Source organism: Lissotriton vulgaris, unplaced genomic scaffold, assembly GCF_964263255.1.
Source record: "Lissotriton vulgaris unplaced genomic scaffold, aLisVul1.2 SCAFFOLD_346, whole genome shotgun sequence".
NCBI lineage: Eukaryota > Metazoa > Chordata > Amphibia > Caudata > Salamandridae > Lissotriton > Lissotriton vulgaris.
Genome location: NW_028246697.1, coordinates 1,324,506 through 1,343,160, shown reverse-complemented (window position 1 = coordinate 1,343,160; position 18,655 = coordinate 1,324,506).

Here is an 18,655-nt window from a genome sequence, read left to right as displayed (position 1 = left end):
GGAACCACTTGCGGCCATGCTACGTTCACACCCGGACTTACATGGTATAACCTGGGCCCCGGGCGTTGAGGATAGGGTTTCCCTTTACGCAGATGATATTCTGCTCTACCTTACCTCTCCCTGCAAATCGCTCATTGTAGCGTGCGATGTGCTCAGGCTGTTTGGACGCCACTCTGGCCTTGTCATCAACTGGGCCAAGTCCTCTCTTTACATTCTAAAGGGGGACACGCCGTGCCTCCCCAGAGGTTGCAATATCCAGATGGCCGGACAAGGTTTTAAGTATCTGGGAATATACATTTCCGGTAGCCCTAGGGCGCGATACGACCACAATCTACTCCCCCCACTCCAGCGCCTGCGGAGAGACGTGGATAGCTGGCGCAGGCTCCCGCTCTCTCTCCTGGGCCGGGCAGCATTGTTTAAAATGATGTCCTTACCCAGGTTTCTGTATGCCTTACAGAACACTCAGGACTTGGTTCCTGCCCGCTATTTTCGGGAGATTGAGAGCTTGCAAAGGGCCTTGCTCTGGGATGGCAGACCCCGTGTCGCCATCCAGAAGCTCACGTTGCCGTGGTACGACGGAGGCATCGCCCTGCCGGATGTACGTAGGTACTATTGGTCCTCTCAGCTTACTGCCATCAACCACGGCTTTTATGGCCCTATAGATAGCCCAGGCTATGCAATGGACAGGTGGCTCTTGCGCGGTGGTAACTACTACCGTACCTTGTATTCCAGATCCTTTGATCGGCGCCTATCGGGCCCGACCAAGGCGGCGGTTCTAAGCATGGGCGAATTTTGCGGATCTCGCGTTCGCGAATTTTGCGGATTTGCGAACTCGCAATCCGCAAAATCCACGAATTCCCGCGAATTTGGGGATTTTTTTTTTGTGTGTTCGCAATTGTTTCTGCCAGTTCGCGAGGATTTGGTACTAGTTCGCAATTGCGAACTTACTTGTTGGCTCGCAACGGTCGCGACTATGTTGTTTCTACGTCTGGTTCATCATCACAGCCTCCCAGCACCCTCTGTTTCACCACTGGCACCCTCTCTTTGACCCATGCCACCCTCTGTTACATCAATGCCACCCTCTGGTTCATCATCACTGTAGAAGATGGGGGGGAAAAGCAAGCCCACCTGCCCTGCTTGAACTGACATGAATTAATTTGGGGTTAGTTTATTAACAACACCTGCCCTGCCCCAACTGACAATAATGAATTAGGGGCTAATTAATGTGTCACTGAAAAAATTTCAAGTTCCAGCCTGGCACCTGCTTGTCTGCTCCTTTAGCTGTAAATCAGGACCTTTGTGGCATACAGTTAAGGTCAGAGCAGGGTCACACAATAGTTGCAAGCAGGCAACCGAATTCTGGAGGGCCCCCTCAGGAAGCACTACAAAGAATCGTTACAAATCATGAGGTTGACCTTTTGCACCTGCTCATTGCTTTTGCTTTTGCTGAAATCGTTTTTCGGTTTTTTCGTGCTATTCGCGGAGCGCAGCGTCGTGCGAAACCGACCGCGGAAGCCGCCAATTCGTGCGAATGAGCATTTTATTTTTTTGCGGCTTGTTGTTTCGCGAGTTTTTTTGCAGTATTCGCAAGCCGCTTGCAGCGCAACACGCGAATTTACCCCAAGGTCGAGTACGGGCGCGGCCATTTTGTTTGCGTGACGTATTTCCGTTTCCGCCCGCTATGTATAATCTCGCGCAGTAAGCGCATTGCGAGTAGAGGTTCGCACGAGATCGCGCGGTGTGAGAAGTTGGCCTGATATGTAGTGTTTCCAATTCTGGAACCACTGGGTATCAGTCCAAACAAACCCCAAAGATGTCAGGTTGTAAGTCAACCTTCTTAGACAAGCTATCCTAGTGGTAGCATGGACTAAGCAGCCTTAAAGGCTTAACTTAAGAGGTTGTGTTAAGCGAGCTGTTTTACCACATACAATCCTATAATCAAATGAAAGGACACCACACAAGTATATATTATAAAAATATATGTATTTATTTCTAAATTACTCCCCAGTACTCTTTATGAGGAAAGGGGCACAAGCGTTAAATCAAAAGCACTGTTACACATATAAAGTTGCACAATTATGGATGAGGGCGGGTGGCCACTCAGACCATATACTAAAAAAGTGGTATAAGTAACACTTATCGAATAATGGTTAGGCCTAGGGCCTAGAGATTCGCTGGGAGCAGTCAGGACTAGCAATGATGAAGTCGGGAGTAGCCCACAGGAGACGGGTGCAGCACGGAAAGTGCGGCGCGCACCAATGCACTGTCAATGGTGCGTAAAAGTCAGTTAAAGTGAATTAAAAGATACTTCCGCTGAACCTAGGAACACAAAACTTTAGACACAGACCCTAGTGGTGTGTACCAGTGTGGGAACACCGGCGTTGCAATGTTACCTCACCCACAGGCCGTGGATGCACAGGGTCGAAGTGGCGTCGGGTTCTGGCACGCAGGTTCTTGGTGCTTGAAGCTGTTGCAGCTGCAGGCGCTGTGAAGCAGAAGTGTCCGGTGCGATCCAAGGGTGGATCGAAGTAGAAAAGTACCTGAAAGCAGAGGGGACAGAGTCTGGGTCACTCAGCAGTGACCAGGGTGGAACCAGGACGGAACCAGGCAATGTCGGGCGCAATCAGGCGGTTGTCGATAGGCTTCTCTCCGCTGTCACGTGGGCTCTGGGGCATCTGCGACATCCAGGAGCAGGTCACGATTTGTCCCACGTAGGCTCTCGCCGTCAGCACCGTCGGCTTCAAGATTGCAGCAAACAGCACTTGGCAAAAGCAATCCACGCGGAACCGGGAGATTGCTTATCACTCGAACCAGGAGGGTCAGAGTGGGGGCTCCTTTTCACAGGAGCTGGTGCAGATCTGGAGCAACCAGAAAAGCGAGTCGTATTTCAAGTTTCGTCGGCACAGGGGCCACAAGCCAGCTGGCAAGTGACCGGGCCAACGCGTCAAGCGCACACAAGCAGAAGGGCCCCACGCAGCACTCGTCGAGTGTGGAGGGGTGAGCTTTGGTGCAAGTGGAGCTCGGGGCTGGGGCTTCTCAAACCCCGGTGCACAGCTTCGAGGATCACTCGTGGGCTGCACGGTCAGCGTCTCGTGGCCTTTTCAAGATGGCGTGCCCCACGCTTCCGGTCGCCTCCACGGGTCTCAGCTCTGCAGGGACTGTGGATCGGGCAGGTAGAAGGCAGGCAAGCTTGATCTCGTCGATCTCTGTCGCTCGAGTTCCGGCGGGAACTGCAACAAAGCAAGGGTCGAGGGCTGGATGGTGCCTGTTTGCACAGGGTGGTCACTCCTTGACCACAAGGGAGATTCTTCAGTCTTCTCACGTCGTGTAGAAAGTCGAAGGGTCCAGAATTCGTTTCTTATGTTTCTTCAGGATGATATGAGTTGCATTGGGACTGCTCCCCCTCTTATTCGAATCTGAGGGGTTGGACATCCTGCTAGGTCCCCTCCTATGGGTGGGACCCAGGAAGGGGGTGGTTACACCCCTCTCCTTTGATCCTGGCCACGCTGGGACAGGGGCTGGGAGGCCCCAGAACCGGTTTGGCCGGATTATGCAAGGGGCAGCCTTGTGCTCCCCAGGCAGTGTCTGGTTTCTTTGAAACCTCCCTACTCCAATCCACTATCTCCTGTCTGGGGTGGTTTGACACCGCCCTGTGACAGGAAACTCTTTGTCCAGGCCTCCTCTGCCGGGTTTCGGTCAGCAGCAGGAGGCCAGACCCGTGTCTGTGGCAGGGGCATCCATTTTGTGGATCTGAGGCTCATTTTAAATCAACCGCGTTTCAGTAAAGTAACATGTCTTCTCCCTCTAGAAGGGTGGAATGCTACCCCCGTCGCCAGAACTGGCGAGGGGGTAGTATTCCAATTCGTATGACACCTTACACGACATGTTTTGATAAAGCCAAACCAAAGTTGCTATATAACCGCGAGGATTATAAGGCGCTTAAGAGTATATGGTATGGCATTATCCCGGATCAGCTTAGGGAGTTGTTCCCGACAGCTGCAGACAGGCTCAGCTCATGCCAGAGCACCATCTCACATAAAACCACGCACTCTGCCTCCAGGATTGACGAGGCCTTCCATAGGAGTGGCTTACAGGCTATATATGTGTCCAGATATAGGTTTAGATATAGGTATACTATATCTAAGCAAGGGGTGATTACACCCACTTGCCCCAGCTGAGTGATCAGCCAGTTGTGTCAATTTAAGAACCAGCCAGGGGTGGCAAAAGCTATGCTTCAGCCCCTGGTAGGCCTTGGTGGCACCTATGCCCTGAGCACCTATAGTGCATGGTACAGGGGCTGACAAGGAGTCCATTTCCAATTGTGGTATGTGCCTATAGCACATGTATTATAAATTTAGAGAGAGAACAGCAGGCTGGGGGTCTGATTAGCAGGCCCACAGCCTCAGTAAGTCGAAAACCAGTGAAGCAAAAAGCAAAAATTGGGGTGACCATAGGATAGCAGACCCTACTCTCCTACACGCGGGAAATCTAGAGGTTCGCACGAGATCGCGAGGAAAATCTCGCGCGAACTTACTTTCGCGCTCGTGAACGGGCGCCAGCCATCTTGTTTTTCATTCATTTCCTGTGTCTGGGCATGGTGTGTAATCCTCTTGGTATCTTTGCCATCCTTTGCTTGTTTTCAGTTTTTTTTTTACGATTTTGCTTCTTATCTATCCCTCTCTTTTCCTAGCTGTATATTTTTGTCTTTTCTGCTATTTTTCTTTACTTTTAAACTACTTTTTTAAACTCTTTTCTTTTCTTCTTCCCTATCCTATTCTTTCTTAATTTTCTACTTCTTCCTACCTTACCTGCCCAGACCATGGTCAAGCCAGGCGCCGTGAAGCTGCCCAGGCACTTGAGGGCTGCAGCGGCGGCGGGGAGTAGTGCTGGACCCAGTGCCAGGACAGCATGCGGGAGATTGAGGGGGGAGCAGGTGACGCGACGGGAGATATTCAGCCCGGAGGAAGTGGGCGCGCTGGTCTACTTCGTCCAGCGCCGCCTGCCCAGGACCATCGCGGGAGGCGGCAGGATCGCGGCCGGCGGCTACAACATGCGGGAGCGCCGGAAGCGGTGGGAGAAGGTGTGCTGGGCCATATCCCACCTCTACGGGGTCCAGCGCACCTACAGCCAGGTCACCCATCGCTGGACGGACCTCCTGGACCGCGAGCGCGACCTGCTGGACCAGCTCGGCTTGGAGATCCCCGGGCTTGGTGAGTAGTAGTAGCCATTTAATCACTCACTACTATGATGTTTTCTCCTGCTCTGTGTTGTTGTATTGCAAATATTTGTTTTTTACATGGAGCAAGCCAATAATGCCGCTGATGACGATTACATTGTAGTTAAATTATATTTCAAAATCTTCTGTGCATTTCAGGTGCACTGCTCTCCTTCTCAGTGGCGTTGCTACTATGCTTATTTGTTTTCTATTTCGTGGTCTCATTGGCCTGAGTAACTATTATGTATGAGTGTACTTTACAGAACTGCGTAATGCTAGACACTAGGGGGCAGATTACATTTACAAGCCCCTTGCGCCACGTTTACGTTGCCTTGCGTGACGCAACAGCGGCGTAAACGTGCCGCATCCCTGCGAGTCATTTACAGCATGACGCATCTAGGGAGATGCGTCACGTTATAAAGCCATGGGCCTGCACCACAATGGGTGCGTTCCTAGTACGCAGGGTGGGCGGTCCGGCGGCTGTGCGCCTCGCAAAATTGCCTGCGTGAAATCTACAAGATTTAACGCAGGAACTTCTGCGACGCTGCTACGTCAATTCAATTCCTTATGTCTGCTCGAAGCAGGCTAAAGGACTGACACAGCATGTTAAGTATTGGGTGGCCCTGAGCATTACTGGAGTTGCATTGCTTTGGCGACGTGACTCCAGCGATGCGCCGCTCTTACGTGACGAGATGCGTCACGCAAGTGCCTACCCTTGCGCCAGGGTGCGCCGCATTGTAAATGAGGCGCATCTGCCGTGTCGCAAGGGTAGTTTTGCGTGACGCATTTGATCTGGCACATCTCTGGAGATGCGCCAGAACGCGTAAGTAAGTATGCCCCTAAGGGGCAGAATTGCAATTACCGTCGCATCCCTGCAAAGTAGCAGGGATGCGCCATTAATTGTGCGGCCCGCTACCACCACCAAACATGGTGCGCCGTATTTGCAATGCGGGGCACCATGGGCCCAAAACGTTACCGAAGCTTTACTGCTGGAGTTGCGTCACAACGATGGCGCAGCTCCAGTAATGTTCTGGGGTACCCTATCTCCCCAATGCTGGGTCAAGCCGTACGTCTGCTTCAAGCAGGTGCAGGGTTTGTGTGACGCATCATTGTCCTAAAGGTGACTGATTGAAATGTTGTAGATTTCCCTCAGCCACTATTAGGATGTGTTCCAGCGCAGGAATGCCCTCCCTTGCGCCGGAACGCCCCCTGATGGCGCAGGGCTTTATAACGGGATGCATCTCCCAAATGCGTCACGTTGTTATAATATTATACGCCGCACCATGGCGCCCTTTTTTGTTTAGCTGCTGCGTCACAAAAGTCACGCAAGAACGGCGCAAAAGAGCCGCAAGGGGCTTAAATCTGCCCCTTCCTTTGTACCCCTGACAATAAGAAAAATAGTGGCGGTGGATTGATAGTTCGACTATTTAAATGACTGGTAATGTAGCAGGCAACTGTTAGTGTTGTCACTGATCTGACTGAAATCACAATGGAGTTTGTCTGTCACTTTGCGTCTTGCCTGCGGACTGCTGCCTGCCAGTCCTAGGTGAACGTTTCAGTACTTTGTTTAGTGAGTTACGTGACTTTCGAAGTCACAGGTCCGCAAATAAATGAAAACTAACCCTAATCAATATAATTTCGCGGAAATATTTTGTTATTCTTTTGAAATGTTTGATTTAGTTGACATTGACAAGCAACAATCATCCATGTTTTCTGTTCTTTCTTTCATGTTGTACGTCAGCTCCCCCCAGGGGCGAGAGGAGGACACAGGAGCAGCAGGCGGTGGATGCTGTTCAACAGGGCCAGGATCGGGCAGGCGAGGGCTCCTCTGCTGGCCCCAGTAAGTTTTCATTTTAGACTAGTACCTATTTTTCCTAGCGTTCCTCATTTGACTTTTTTCAAAATTGTCTTTGCTCTTCTTGTAGACTGTATCTAAATTCTTATCCTGCCTCTACTATGACTCCCTGTGGTATTACTAGATTATTCTTATTAGTCTGTCTGTGTAGCTAACTAAGATTGCACGGTTGGCGAAACTCCCATGATTCTAGTCAGCAATAGCTCTATCAACTTAGTGCAGTCCTCTGGGATTGTCCATAATGTCTTTTGAAGTGTTCTATCTGGACTCATGCTTGCAAAAATTGCAAAACCTTTCGCTCAGTCACTCTAGTCTGGACCAAAAAACACAGATTGTATTTAAGTTTAAAAGCTTTATTAAAAGTAAACACATTTATTAAAATGAAGTCATAATAAAACTAAACGTTTAACTGATAATGGAAAAGTGGTTAGTGCTGACGATTAATTGAAGACATTTCTTGTGGCCGAGCCGAGCTCTCACCTCGTTTCAACTTGATCTTGTTGTTAGAAGTCCATCTTCTGTCTGTGTGGAGAAAAATGGTGCGTGTTAAAAAAACAGCCTTCATCAGTTGTGCCAAAAAGTGCAGCAAGACAACCTTCCCTGGAAAAAGGGACATTTTTTTTAACTTTAACGTAGACAGTCACAAATTACATTGTTTTCACATGTCTTCATTCCTAGACCAAAGACTAGTGAGTGCTTTATTCTAACATTCTTAAATGTACTTTGTAGGTGAAATATCTGGTGGCGGGGCCAGTGTGGAGGTGGTAGTGCTCGACACGGAGGCGGAGGGCGATTCTTCAGGGGAGGAGGCGGCGGCTGTGAGAGTTGAGACGGTGGTGGTGGCGGCCAGAGGTAAGCTCTTATATATTCCTTACTTATTGAGATTGAAGACTAGCTGGGAAGGCAAGAATATGAGATGCATGGCTGGGTGAATGATGAAGCAATGATGGGTGGAAGGACAACAGCCTGGGTGGGTGACACAGAAACTGTATGTGTCCATATACCTGGATCATGCTACTATCTGACTCTTAGATAGCATATGTGTATCTAGAGCAGGGGTACTCATAGTACGGCCCACGAGCCGGTGATGGCCCGGCAAGCCTTCCTTGGCGGTGCGCAGACCTTGCAGACAATCACTGCTCCCCCGGCTCCCACAGAGCAGAGGCTTTTTTGTATTTCACCTGTTAGCGCCCCTGCATCTCCACTCTGACAATCACTGCTCCCCCGGCCCCCACAGAGCAGAGTGGAGATGCAAGGCCACAAAGAGGTGAAATAGAACAAAGCCTCTGCTCTGTGGGGCCGGGCAAGCAGTGATTGTCAGGGTGGAGAAGCAGGGGCGCTACAACAAACAAAGCCTCAATAATATGTTAATGACTTAATGGTCTTTTAAAGACCTGTTAAGTACTTTGGTGTTGTTGTCTGTGTGTGCGCGTTGAGGAAGCGGTCTCAACCCGGGCTGAAGGCTGACACAGTTAGACACACGCACAGTGACATGACAGAGGGGGAGGGAGAGGGAGGGCAGGAGGGAGAGAGAGATGGAGAGGGAGGGCAGGAGGGAGAGCAGGAGGGAGAGAGATGTATGTAAATGCTGGGTCTGGTGGCTCAGTGGATGAGGGCATCTGCTGCAGGGACCTGTGTGCAACCTCATGGTCACAAGTTATCGTTTTGCTTTAGCCCCGCCCCCTCTGACTCAGCCCCCACCAGTGCGGTCCTCGGCCCCAAACTACACTGTAAATGTAGCCCCTGAGAGAAAGTTTGTGAGTACCCATGATCTAGAGAGAGTAGACGGTCAGTGGATGAACTAAGTGTAACTTAGAAGAGCATGTAACACTGCACCCGCACGTCCGTTCCAGTGTAGGAAAGGCAAGGAAAAGAACTTTTAATTTTGTCAAAATACTACCGTCAATAGTAGCAGAAGTTTGTATTGCAAGCACTGCATAGATCCGGTTATTATGGTGGCCACTCCCTACCTCTCTTAATAAGTTTAGTAGTACTCAGTCATTCATGTGTGGATGTATCACTGGTCACTCAATAAAAAGCAAAGCACCTAAAGTCATCCCATATATAAGCAAAAACATCCCATGTGAAGTGATAGATAATCAGATTATTTATCTTCTTCAATTTTCCATTTCTAGTACTCATTTCCACTGTAGGGTGAAAGTTAAATTAATTAAGCAGTAGCCCTTGAGTTGTAACAGAGTATTCTCAGTGCCACCCGTAATAGAAAAGTAAGAGCTTCACCACCTGCATGTACTGGACGGGTACAGTAACGCAACGCAAGTCTAGGTCACTCCTCATGGCGTGCGTCTCTTTTTCTCGGGTGCAAGTTTACTGCGCTGCCATTATGCCGGCTTGCAGAAGATAACGTACCAATTTTCCAAAACAAGAGACAAGAAGAAGAATAAGACTGGTGTACTTTCATAGTCGACTCCAATGGAAGTCCATAGTGCTCGTAGAATTTGTTCCTTAAACTCCAAACTAATGTTAGAGCAAGGATGAAGAAGTGTGAGGTTAGATAGATACTGGCCTCAATAGTTATGTAATGCGTTTGCAAGTTGCTAGTTGTAGTGCAACACAAATTTCTGCTAAATGATTGAGTTAATCTTAAAGAGCATTGGTTACAGACTATGTCTTTCTTTCTTCATATAGGTTCTCCTTCCAAACGAACAAGGAGGAAGGAGCTGGCTAGAGCGGCCCGGCAACGGCGGATCGATGCCACTGTGGCCGAATATCGGCGGCTGGTGGCCCTGGAGGACGAAGAAAGTGTGCAGTCGACCACAACAACTACGTCGTCTGCATCGGCCTCCGTTCCCCCACGGGCTGCCAGTGCCACCCAGCACAGTGGTCCACCCAGACTGAGCCGGGCTGCCAGAGCCAAACGCCACCGCCGAGTAGCAAGGACAACAGCTACAGCTTCCTCTCACAGCCGTTGCACCTACAAGGCATTGAAGGCACGCCTGCGCCGCAGTACCCTGATGGTGTCCCGCCTCCAGCAGGAGCTCCACCACTTTTCCAACCAGTTGGAGGGGCTCCGCGTAGAGCACGCCTTGCTCCGCCAGGAGCATGATGCCCTGGCCCAAAAAGTTGACAGCATCCACCCATAGTGTCCCTTGCCCCTTTTTTAGAGACTTTTGGGGGGTGGGAAATGGGAGTTGGGTTTTTGGGGACTTTTGAAGGACAATCGTTGGGGTTAGGGAGGGTCTTGCGGGAGATTATTTTGTTAGGGATATAAATATACTTTTTCAAACTTTATCTGAGCATACCCGTTTCTTACTGCTTGCCTGGTGGGTGGGGGTTTAACAGTGACTTTGTTTTCCTGAAAGTTTAGTTCCATTTTCTTCCTTTAAGTGTAAATGCCCAAATGTTTTCAACACTAAGTGCCTCTCACAGACTAAGTGAAGTGAATCCAAGAGTCCTAGGACTTTAGTAGTACTACCTTCAGTCTCTCGTCTCTCGTACTAATACTCCATTATACCCCCAAACCACCAAACGCTTATCTTACCTGTAATTTGTGTTTGAAAGTAGGGCTAGACCCAGGGCTGGCTCCAAGGGAAACAGCGAATAAGGTTGGCAATCTTGGTCGGATAAAATTTCCTCATAGCAGTGGTACTAGTGGTGTGACACAGTGGCAGTTGCATGCCTATGAAAAAAAAGAAAATGAAATCTGGTTTGTCCTCCTGAGCAATTCAACGGTACAACTGAGAATATAGCAGGTGACAGAAGTACAGTAGAACAGTGCCACATTGTAGCCTAACAAATGGTAATGTATAACTACTAATTCGGTTGAAGTTCTTTCACATTAGCAATGGTTCTTTGTCAAGCAGAGTAAGAATATATCCTCGGATTTCTTCACCAGCCTGTTGCTATTACCTTATCCTCCCCAGCAAGTGTGTGGATTTATTGCTGTAATTTAGTCACACATCAATCAAAACCACACAGCCCGGGGGAAGAGGGTTAGGGTTTGAAAAATGGATGGGTACGGGGGTTTTTGGGAAAGGTTTTGGGAGACAAGAAAAAATAGCACAGCATAGACAAAGAATTGTGAACATAAACAAATCTTTGGGTACAAACCTATCCATCAATCTTTGAAAGTGGATGCACTACTGCATGCATGTCAGTGAAAAGTAAGTAGTACATTCGACAACTGTGGAAGAAAGAATGCGACAGTACAGGGCCTGTGTGGAATTATTGATAACGATATTCAACATAAGGTCTCTGTAGCCAGATACCCGAGAGCCTTGCTAGTCACTATAAATCCATTCACAACAACACTCAGTGGGGTTGGTCTGGAAGGTATAGTAGATAGAAAAGGAGAAATTGCTTTTTTTCTAGGTGTCCCCTCACTCCTTAGGGTTGCCCCTTGGTGACATGCTTCATCATTGGGGCCATCCCAGTCCTCTACGGCCTGGGGCGTGCTGCGAATTACGTAGGAGCACTTACAAATGACTATGTGTGGTGCAGATGTGATAGTGGAGTGGACTAAGTGATGTGTTAAGGGATCAATTTAGAAGCAGAGAGAGATCCAAGAAATGCAGTCACAGTCAGAGAAAAAGGCAAGGGATACTGTATCTATGTGGTTGTAGTGGTCCTGTTGGAAGTGGTAAGTCAGTTGCCTGCAGAAAAAAAATCCTCCTATTAGCGGCACTCCTCCATTGCAGCCGACGCTTCGTCCATCGATGTTGGTCACCAGAAGACACCCTGTAAAAAAAAGCACAGCATAGACAAAGAATTGTGAACATAAACAAATCTTTGGGTACAAACCTATCCATCAATCTTTGAAAGTGCATGCACTACTGCATGCATGTCAGTGAAAAGTAAGTAGTACATTCGACAACTGTGGAAGAAAGAATGCGACAGTACAGGGCCTGTGTGGAATTATTGATAACGATATTCAACATAAGGTCTCTGTAGCCAGATACCCGAGAGCCTTGCTGGTCACTATAAATCCATTCACAACAACACTCAGTGGGGTTGGTCTGGAAGGTATAGTAGATAGAAAAGGAGAAATTGCTTTTTTTCTAGGTGTCCCCTCACTCACCAGGGTTGCCCCTTGGTGACATGCTTCATCATTGGGGCCATCCCAGTCCTCTACGGCCTGGGGCGTGCTGCGACTTGCGAATTACGTAGGAGCACTTACAAATGACTATGTGTGGTGCAGATGTGATAGTGGAGTGGACTAAGTGATGTGTTAAGGGATCAATTTAGAAGCAGAGAGAGATCCAAGAAATGCAGTCACAGTCAGAGAAAAAGGCAAGGGATACTGTATCTATGTGGTTGTAGTTGTCCTGTTGGAAGTGGTAAGTAAGTTGCCTGCAGAAAAAAAATCCTCTTATTAGCGGCACTCCTCCATTGCAGCCGACGCTTCGTCCATCGATGTTGGTCACCAGAAGAGACCCTGTCCACTGCCTGCCTGATGCTGAATTGTGGCTCGCTACTGTGAAGCCTGACTCCATCCTTTTTTCCCCATTACAGAGACTGAAACCCGGCCTGTAATTATTCAACGAAAAACAGGAAGTGATATAATATTACAACACCACTGATAAATAAATATAAGGTATGTAGGCTGTGGAGTGCAAAAAGTCACAATTTGATTTTCCTAGTAGACAGTACAATATTTTTGAAAGTGCGTACTCTGTCTGAGTCACCTTTTGAAGGATAAATAAGTATGGGCAAATTAATGTAGCAGATCTTTACCCTCAAGCTAGGTGTACTGTAAAGTGTTTTTTAGAACAAAATTAGATCTTCCTAGCAGTGCTCCCACCCAGACCCTTACTAAAGCCAGTCGCAAAAATGTAGAAGACCCCCAATCAAATCTCAAAAAACGAGGCCTAGCAGAAAACTGGTGACAAAACTTACTTTGAAAGTAACAGTAGGCCGAAGTACCCCCTTCCTAATTACCCCTTACCCACCGTGGATTGCATTCAAACCACTTGCAAGCAACCAAGCAAAAGTAGCCATAGCCAGCATCGCTCCAAGACTCGAAATCCCCCCCACTCAAACACATGCAATAGAAATACTGCTAACCCTAACGAACCCTAAGTTAAGAATAGTGGCAAAGGCTTTCTTTAACTATGCCAAATCCCCCCTTTCCCACCATGGATTTTCTTCAAATGACTTGCAACCAAAATTACACATTCTCACGAGTGCTCTAAGACCCCAGAACTCAGTTGCAAAAATCTAGAACACCCTGAAACACATGCAATCCTGCTGCTAGGGCTAACCCTAACGAACCCTAAGTTACAAAAAGTGCCAAAAGGCTTTTCCGCCTGGATTTTGTCCCAACCACTTCTACCCGGTATTAGACCTTCCCAGGAATGCCCCAAGACCCGCCAACCCACCCGCCAAGAAGCATAACACCCCCAAACAGGCCAAAAGCAAAATCTCATACTTGCAATATTTCTCGGCCTTCGGTCCAAACGCGCTGCGTAGCTAGGCCATAAGTCGGGGTTGCCACGACGGATTTCCTGAAAAGCAAATGCAATCAAGATTAGAGTGTCCCAGCAGTGCTCCCAGACCCCGAAACTCACCCACAAACACCAGGAAGCCCCCCAAACAGGCCCCCGAAAAGGCCACATTGAGCAAAATGTCAGAAATAGCCAAAAAAAAATCGGCCTGGATTTTGTCCCAACCACTTCTACCTGGTATTAGACCTTCCCAGGAATGCCCCAAGACCCGCCAACCCACCCGCCAAGAAGCATAACACCCCCAAACAGGCCAAAAGCAAAATCTCATACTTGCAATATTTCTCGGCCTTCGGTCCAAACGCGCTGCGTAGCTAGGCCATAAGTCGGGGTTGCCACGACGGATTTCCTGAAAAGCAAATGCAATCAAGATTAGAGTGTCCCAGCAGAGCTCCCAGACCCCGAAACTCACCCACAAACACCAGGAAGCCCCCCAAACAGGCCCCCGAAAAGGCCACATTGAGCAAAATGTCAGAAATAGCCAAAAAAAAATCGGCCTGGATTTTGTCCCAACCACTTCTACCCGGTATTAGACCTTCCCAGGAATGCCCCAAGACCCGCCAACCCACCCGCCAAGAAGCATAACACCCCCAAACAGGCCAAAAGCAAAATCTCATACTTGCAATATTTCTCGGCCTTCGGTCCAAACGCGCTGCGTAGCTAGGCCATAAGTCGGGGTTGCCACGACGGATTTCCTGAAAAGCAAATGCAATCAAGATTAGAGTGTCCCAGCAGTGCTTCCAGAGCACGAAACTCACCCACAAACAGACGGAACCCCCCCTAAGAGCACCTGAAAGGCAAGCAAGTCATCAAAAACACTAAAAATTTTCCGCCTGGGATTTGGTCCAAAACACTTTTATCCGGTATTAGAGCTTCCCAGCAATGGCCCCAGAGCCGTCAACCCAGGCGAAAACTAGTAGAAGACCCCCAAACAGCCAAAGAGCAAAAGTACAAAAATGGGGACTTAGTCAATTTTTCACAAATTTCCCAAATCACTCCACGCGCGCTCTGCAGCTAGGCCCTAACTCCCCTCTGCCACCATGGATTTGCTTCAAACCTCTTGCAAAGTAAAGTATATATAGCCAGCAGTGAGCCCAGACCCCGAAACACACCCACAAACACCAGGAAGCCCCCCAAACAGGCCCCCGAAAACGCTACATTGAGCAAAATGTCAGAAATAGCCAAAAAAAATTCGGCCTGGATTTTGTCCCAACCACTTCTACCCGGTATTAGCCCATCCCAGGAATGCCCCAAGACCCGCCAACCCACCCGCCAAGAAGCATAACACCCCCAAACAGGCCAAAAGCAAAATCTCATACTTGCAATATTTCTCGGCCTTCGGTCCAAACGCGCTGCGTAGCTAGGCCATAAGTCGGGGTTGCCATGACCGATTTCCTGAAAAGCAAATGCAATCAAGATTAGAGTGTCCCAGCAGTGCTTCCAGAGCACGAAACTCACCCACAAACAGACGGAACCCCCCCTAAGAGCACCTGAAATGCAAGCAAGTCATCAAAAACACTAAAAATTTTCCGCCTGGGATTTGGTCCAAAACACTTTTATCCGGTATTAGAGCTTCCCAGCAATGGCCCCAGAGCCGTCAACCCAGGCGAAAACTAGTAGAAGACCCCCAAAAAGCCAAAGAGCAAAAGTACAAAAATGGGGACTTAGTCAATTTTTCACAAATTTCCCAAATCACTCCGCGCTCTGAAGCTAGGCCCTAACTCCCCTCTGCCACCATGGATTTGCTTCAAACCTCTTGCAAAGTAAAGTATATATAGCCAGCAGTGAGCCCAGACCCCGAAACACACCCACAAACACCAGGAAGCCCCCCAAACAGGCCCCCGAAAACGCTACATTGAGCAAAATGTCAGAAATAGCCCAAAAAAAATTCGGCCTGGATTTTGTCCCAACCACTTCTACCCGGTATTAGACCATCCCAGGAATGCCCCAAGACACACCAACCCACCCGCCAAGAAGCATAACACCCCCAAACAGGCCAAAAGCAAAATCTCATACTTGCAATATTTCTCGGCCTTCGGTCCAAACGCGCTGCGTAGCTAGGCCATAAGTCGGGGTTGCCACGACGGATTTCCTGAAAAGCAAATGCAATCAAGATTAGAGTGTCCCAGCAGTGCTTCCAGAGCACGAAACTCACCCACAAACAGACGGAACCCCCCTAAGAGCACCTGAAAGGCAAGCAAGTCATCAAAAACACTAAAAATGTTCTGCCTGGGATTTGGTCCAAAACACTTTTATCCGGTATTAGAGCTTCCCAGCAATGGCCCCAGAGCCGTCAACCCAGGCGAAAACTAGTAGAAGACCCCCAAACAGCCAAAGAGCAAAAGTACAACAAGCATTGGAAATGCAATAGGTCTCGCATTAGAAAAGTTGGAGTTATTGGTATTGTAAATGACATATGTTATTTATTTGTTGGTTTTTAAAATTGCTAAATTGATGGCTGTGTCATTTACAATGCCAATAGTTATAACTTTTGCGAATGTGACACCTATAGCATTTGGAATGCAACATATTTTGTATTTACGTGACTTAGATGGCAGCTCTTGTCGTTAGGCCACATCTCTAGAGAGCAGGAGAGTGCAGCAGGGGAGAGAAGCACAGCAATGCAATAGGTCTTGCATTAGGAAAGTTTGAGCTATTGGTATTGTAAAGGACACATTTTTTATTTATGTGCTTGTTTTGAAAATAGCGAATTAATAGCTTTGTTATTTACAATGCCAATAGTTTTATCTTTTGCAAATGTGACACCTATTGTAACACAATATGTGTTGTGAGGGTGAGTGAGGGGTTGAGGGTGAGGGGTTGAGGGTGAGGTGTTGAGGGTGAGTGAGGGTGAGGTGTTGAGGGTGAGTGTGGGTGAGGTGTTGAGGGTGAGTGAGGCTGAGTGAGGGTGGGGGGTTAAGGGGGAGGGGTCGAGGGTGAGGGGTTGAGGGTGAGGGAGGGTGAGGGGTTGAGGGTGAGCGAGGGTGAGGTGTTGAGGGTGAGTGAGGGTGAGGGTGGGTGAGGGGTTGAGAGTGAGTGAGGGTGAGTGAGGGTGAGGTGAGGTGTTGAGGGTGGGTGAGGGTGAGGGTTAGGGGTTAAGGGGGAGGGGTCGAGGGTGAGTGAGGGTGAGTGAGTGTGAGTGAGTGAGTGTGAGTGAGTGAGGGTGAGAGAGGGTGAGTGAGGGTGAGTGAGGGTGAGTGAGGGTGAGTGAGGGTGAGGGGTTGAGGGTGAGTGAGGGTGAGGGGTTGAGGGTGAGTGAGGGTGAGTGAGGGTGAGGGATTGAGGGTGAGGGGTTGAGGGTGAGTGAGGGTGAGGGTGAGTGAGGGTGAGGGGTTGAGGGTGAGTGAGGATGAGGGGTTGAGGGTGAGTGAGGATGAGGGTGAGTGAGGATGAGGGGTTGAGGGTGAGTGAGGGTGAGTGAGGGTGAGGGTGAGTGAGGGTGAGGGTGAGTGAGGGTGAGTGAGGGTGAGGGTGAGGGTGAGTGAGGGTGAGGATGAGGGGTTGAGGGTGAGTGAGGGTGAGGGGTTGAGGGTGAGTGAGGGTGAGGGGTTTAGGGTGAGTGAGGGTGAGGGTGAGTGAGGATGAGGGGTTGAGGGTGGGTGAGGGTGAGGGTGAGTGAGGTTGAGGGTGAGTGAGGTTGAGGGTGAGTGAGGGTGAGGGTGAGTGAGGGTGAGGGTGAGGGTGAGTGAGGGTGAGTGAGGGTGAGTGTGAGTGAGGGTGAGTGAGGGTGAGGATGAGGGGTTGAGGGTGAGTGAGGGTGAGGGGTTGAGGGTGAGTGATGGTGAGGGGTTGAGGGTGAGTGAGGGTGAGGGTGAGTTAGGGTGAAGGGTTGAGGGTGGGTGAGGGTGAGTGAGGGTGAGGTGTTGAGGGTGAGTGAGGGTGAGTTAGAGTGAGGGTGAGTGAGGGGTTGAGGGTGAGGTGTTGAGGGTGAGTGAGGGTGAGGCATTGAGGGTGAGTGAGGGTGAGGTGTTGAGGGTGAGTGAGGGTGAGGGTGAGTGAGGGTGAGTGAGGGTGAGGTGTTGAGGGTGAGTGAGGGTGAGGGTGGGTGAGGGGTTGAGAGTGAGTGAGGGTGAGTGAGGGTGAGGTGAGGTGTTGAGGGTGGGTGAGGGTGAGGGTGAGGGGTTAAGGGGGAGGGGTCGAGGGTGAGTGAGGGTGAGTGAGTGTGAGTGAGTGAGTGTGAGTGAGTGAGGGTGAGTGAGGGTGAGTGAGGGTGAGTGAGGGTGAGTGAGGGTGAGGGGTTGAGGGTGAGAGAGGGTGAGGGGTTGAGGGTGAGTGAGGGTGAGTGAGGGTGAGGGATTGAGGGTGAGGGGTTGAGGGTGAGTGAGGGTGAGGGTGAGTGAGGGTGAGGTGTTGAGGGTGAGTGAGGATGAGGGGTTGAGGGTGAGTGAGGATGAGGGTGAGTGAGGATGAGGGGTTGAGGGTGGGTGAGGGTGAGTGAGGGTGAGTGAGGGTGAGGGTGAGGGTGAGTGAGGGTGAGGGTGAGTGAGGGTGAGGGTGAGTGAGGGTGAGGGTGAATGTGAGTGAGGGTGAGTGAGGGTGAGGGTGAGGGTGAGTGAGGGTGAGGGTGAGGGTGAGTGAGGGTGAGGATGAGGGGTTGAGGGTGAGTGAGGGTGAGGGGTTGAGGGTGAGTGAGGGTGAGGGGTTGAGGGTGAGTGAGGGTGAGGGTGAGTGAGGATGAGGGGTTGAGGGTGGGTGAGGGTGAGTGAGGTTGAGGGTGAGTGATGTTGAGGGTGAGTGAGGGTGAGGGTGAGTGAGGGTGAGGGTGAGGGTGAGTGAGGGTGAGTGAGGGTGAGTGTGAGTGAGGGTGAGTGAGGGTGAGGATGAGGGGTTGAGGGTGAGTGAGGGTGAGGGTTGAGGGTGAGTGAGGGTGATGGGTTGAGGGTGAGTGAGGGTGAGGGTGAGTTAGGGTGAGGGGTTGAGGGTGGGTGAGGGTGAGTGAGGGTGAGGTGTTGAGGGTGAGTGAGGGTGAGTTAGACTGAGGGTGAGTGAGGGGTTGAGGGTGAGGTGTTGAGGGTGAGTGAGGGTGAGGCATTGAGGGTGAGTGAGGGTGAGGTGTTGAGGGTGAGTGAGGGTGAGGGTGAGTGAGGGTGAGTGAGGGCGAGTGAGGGTGAGTGAGGGTGAGTG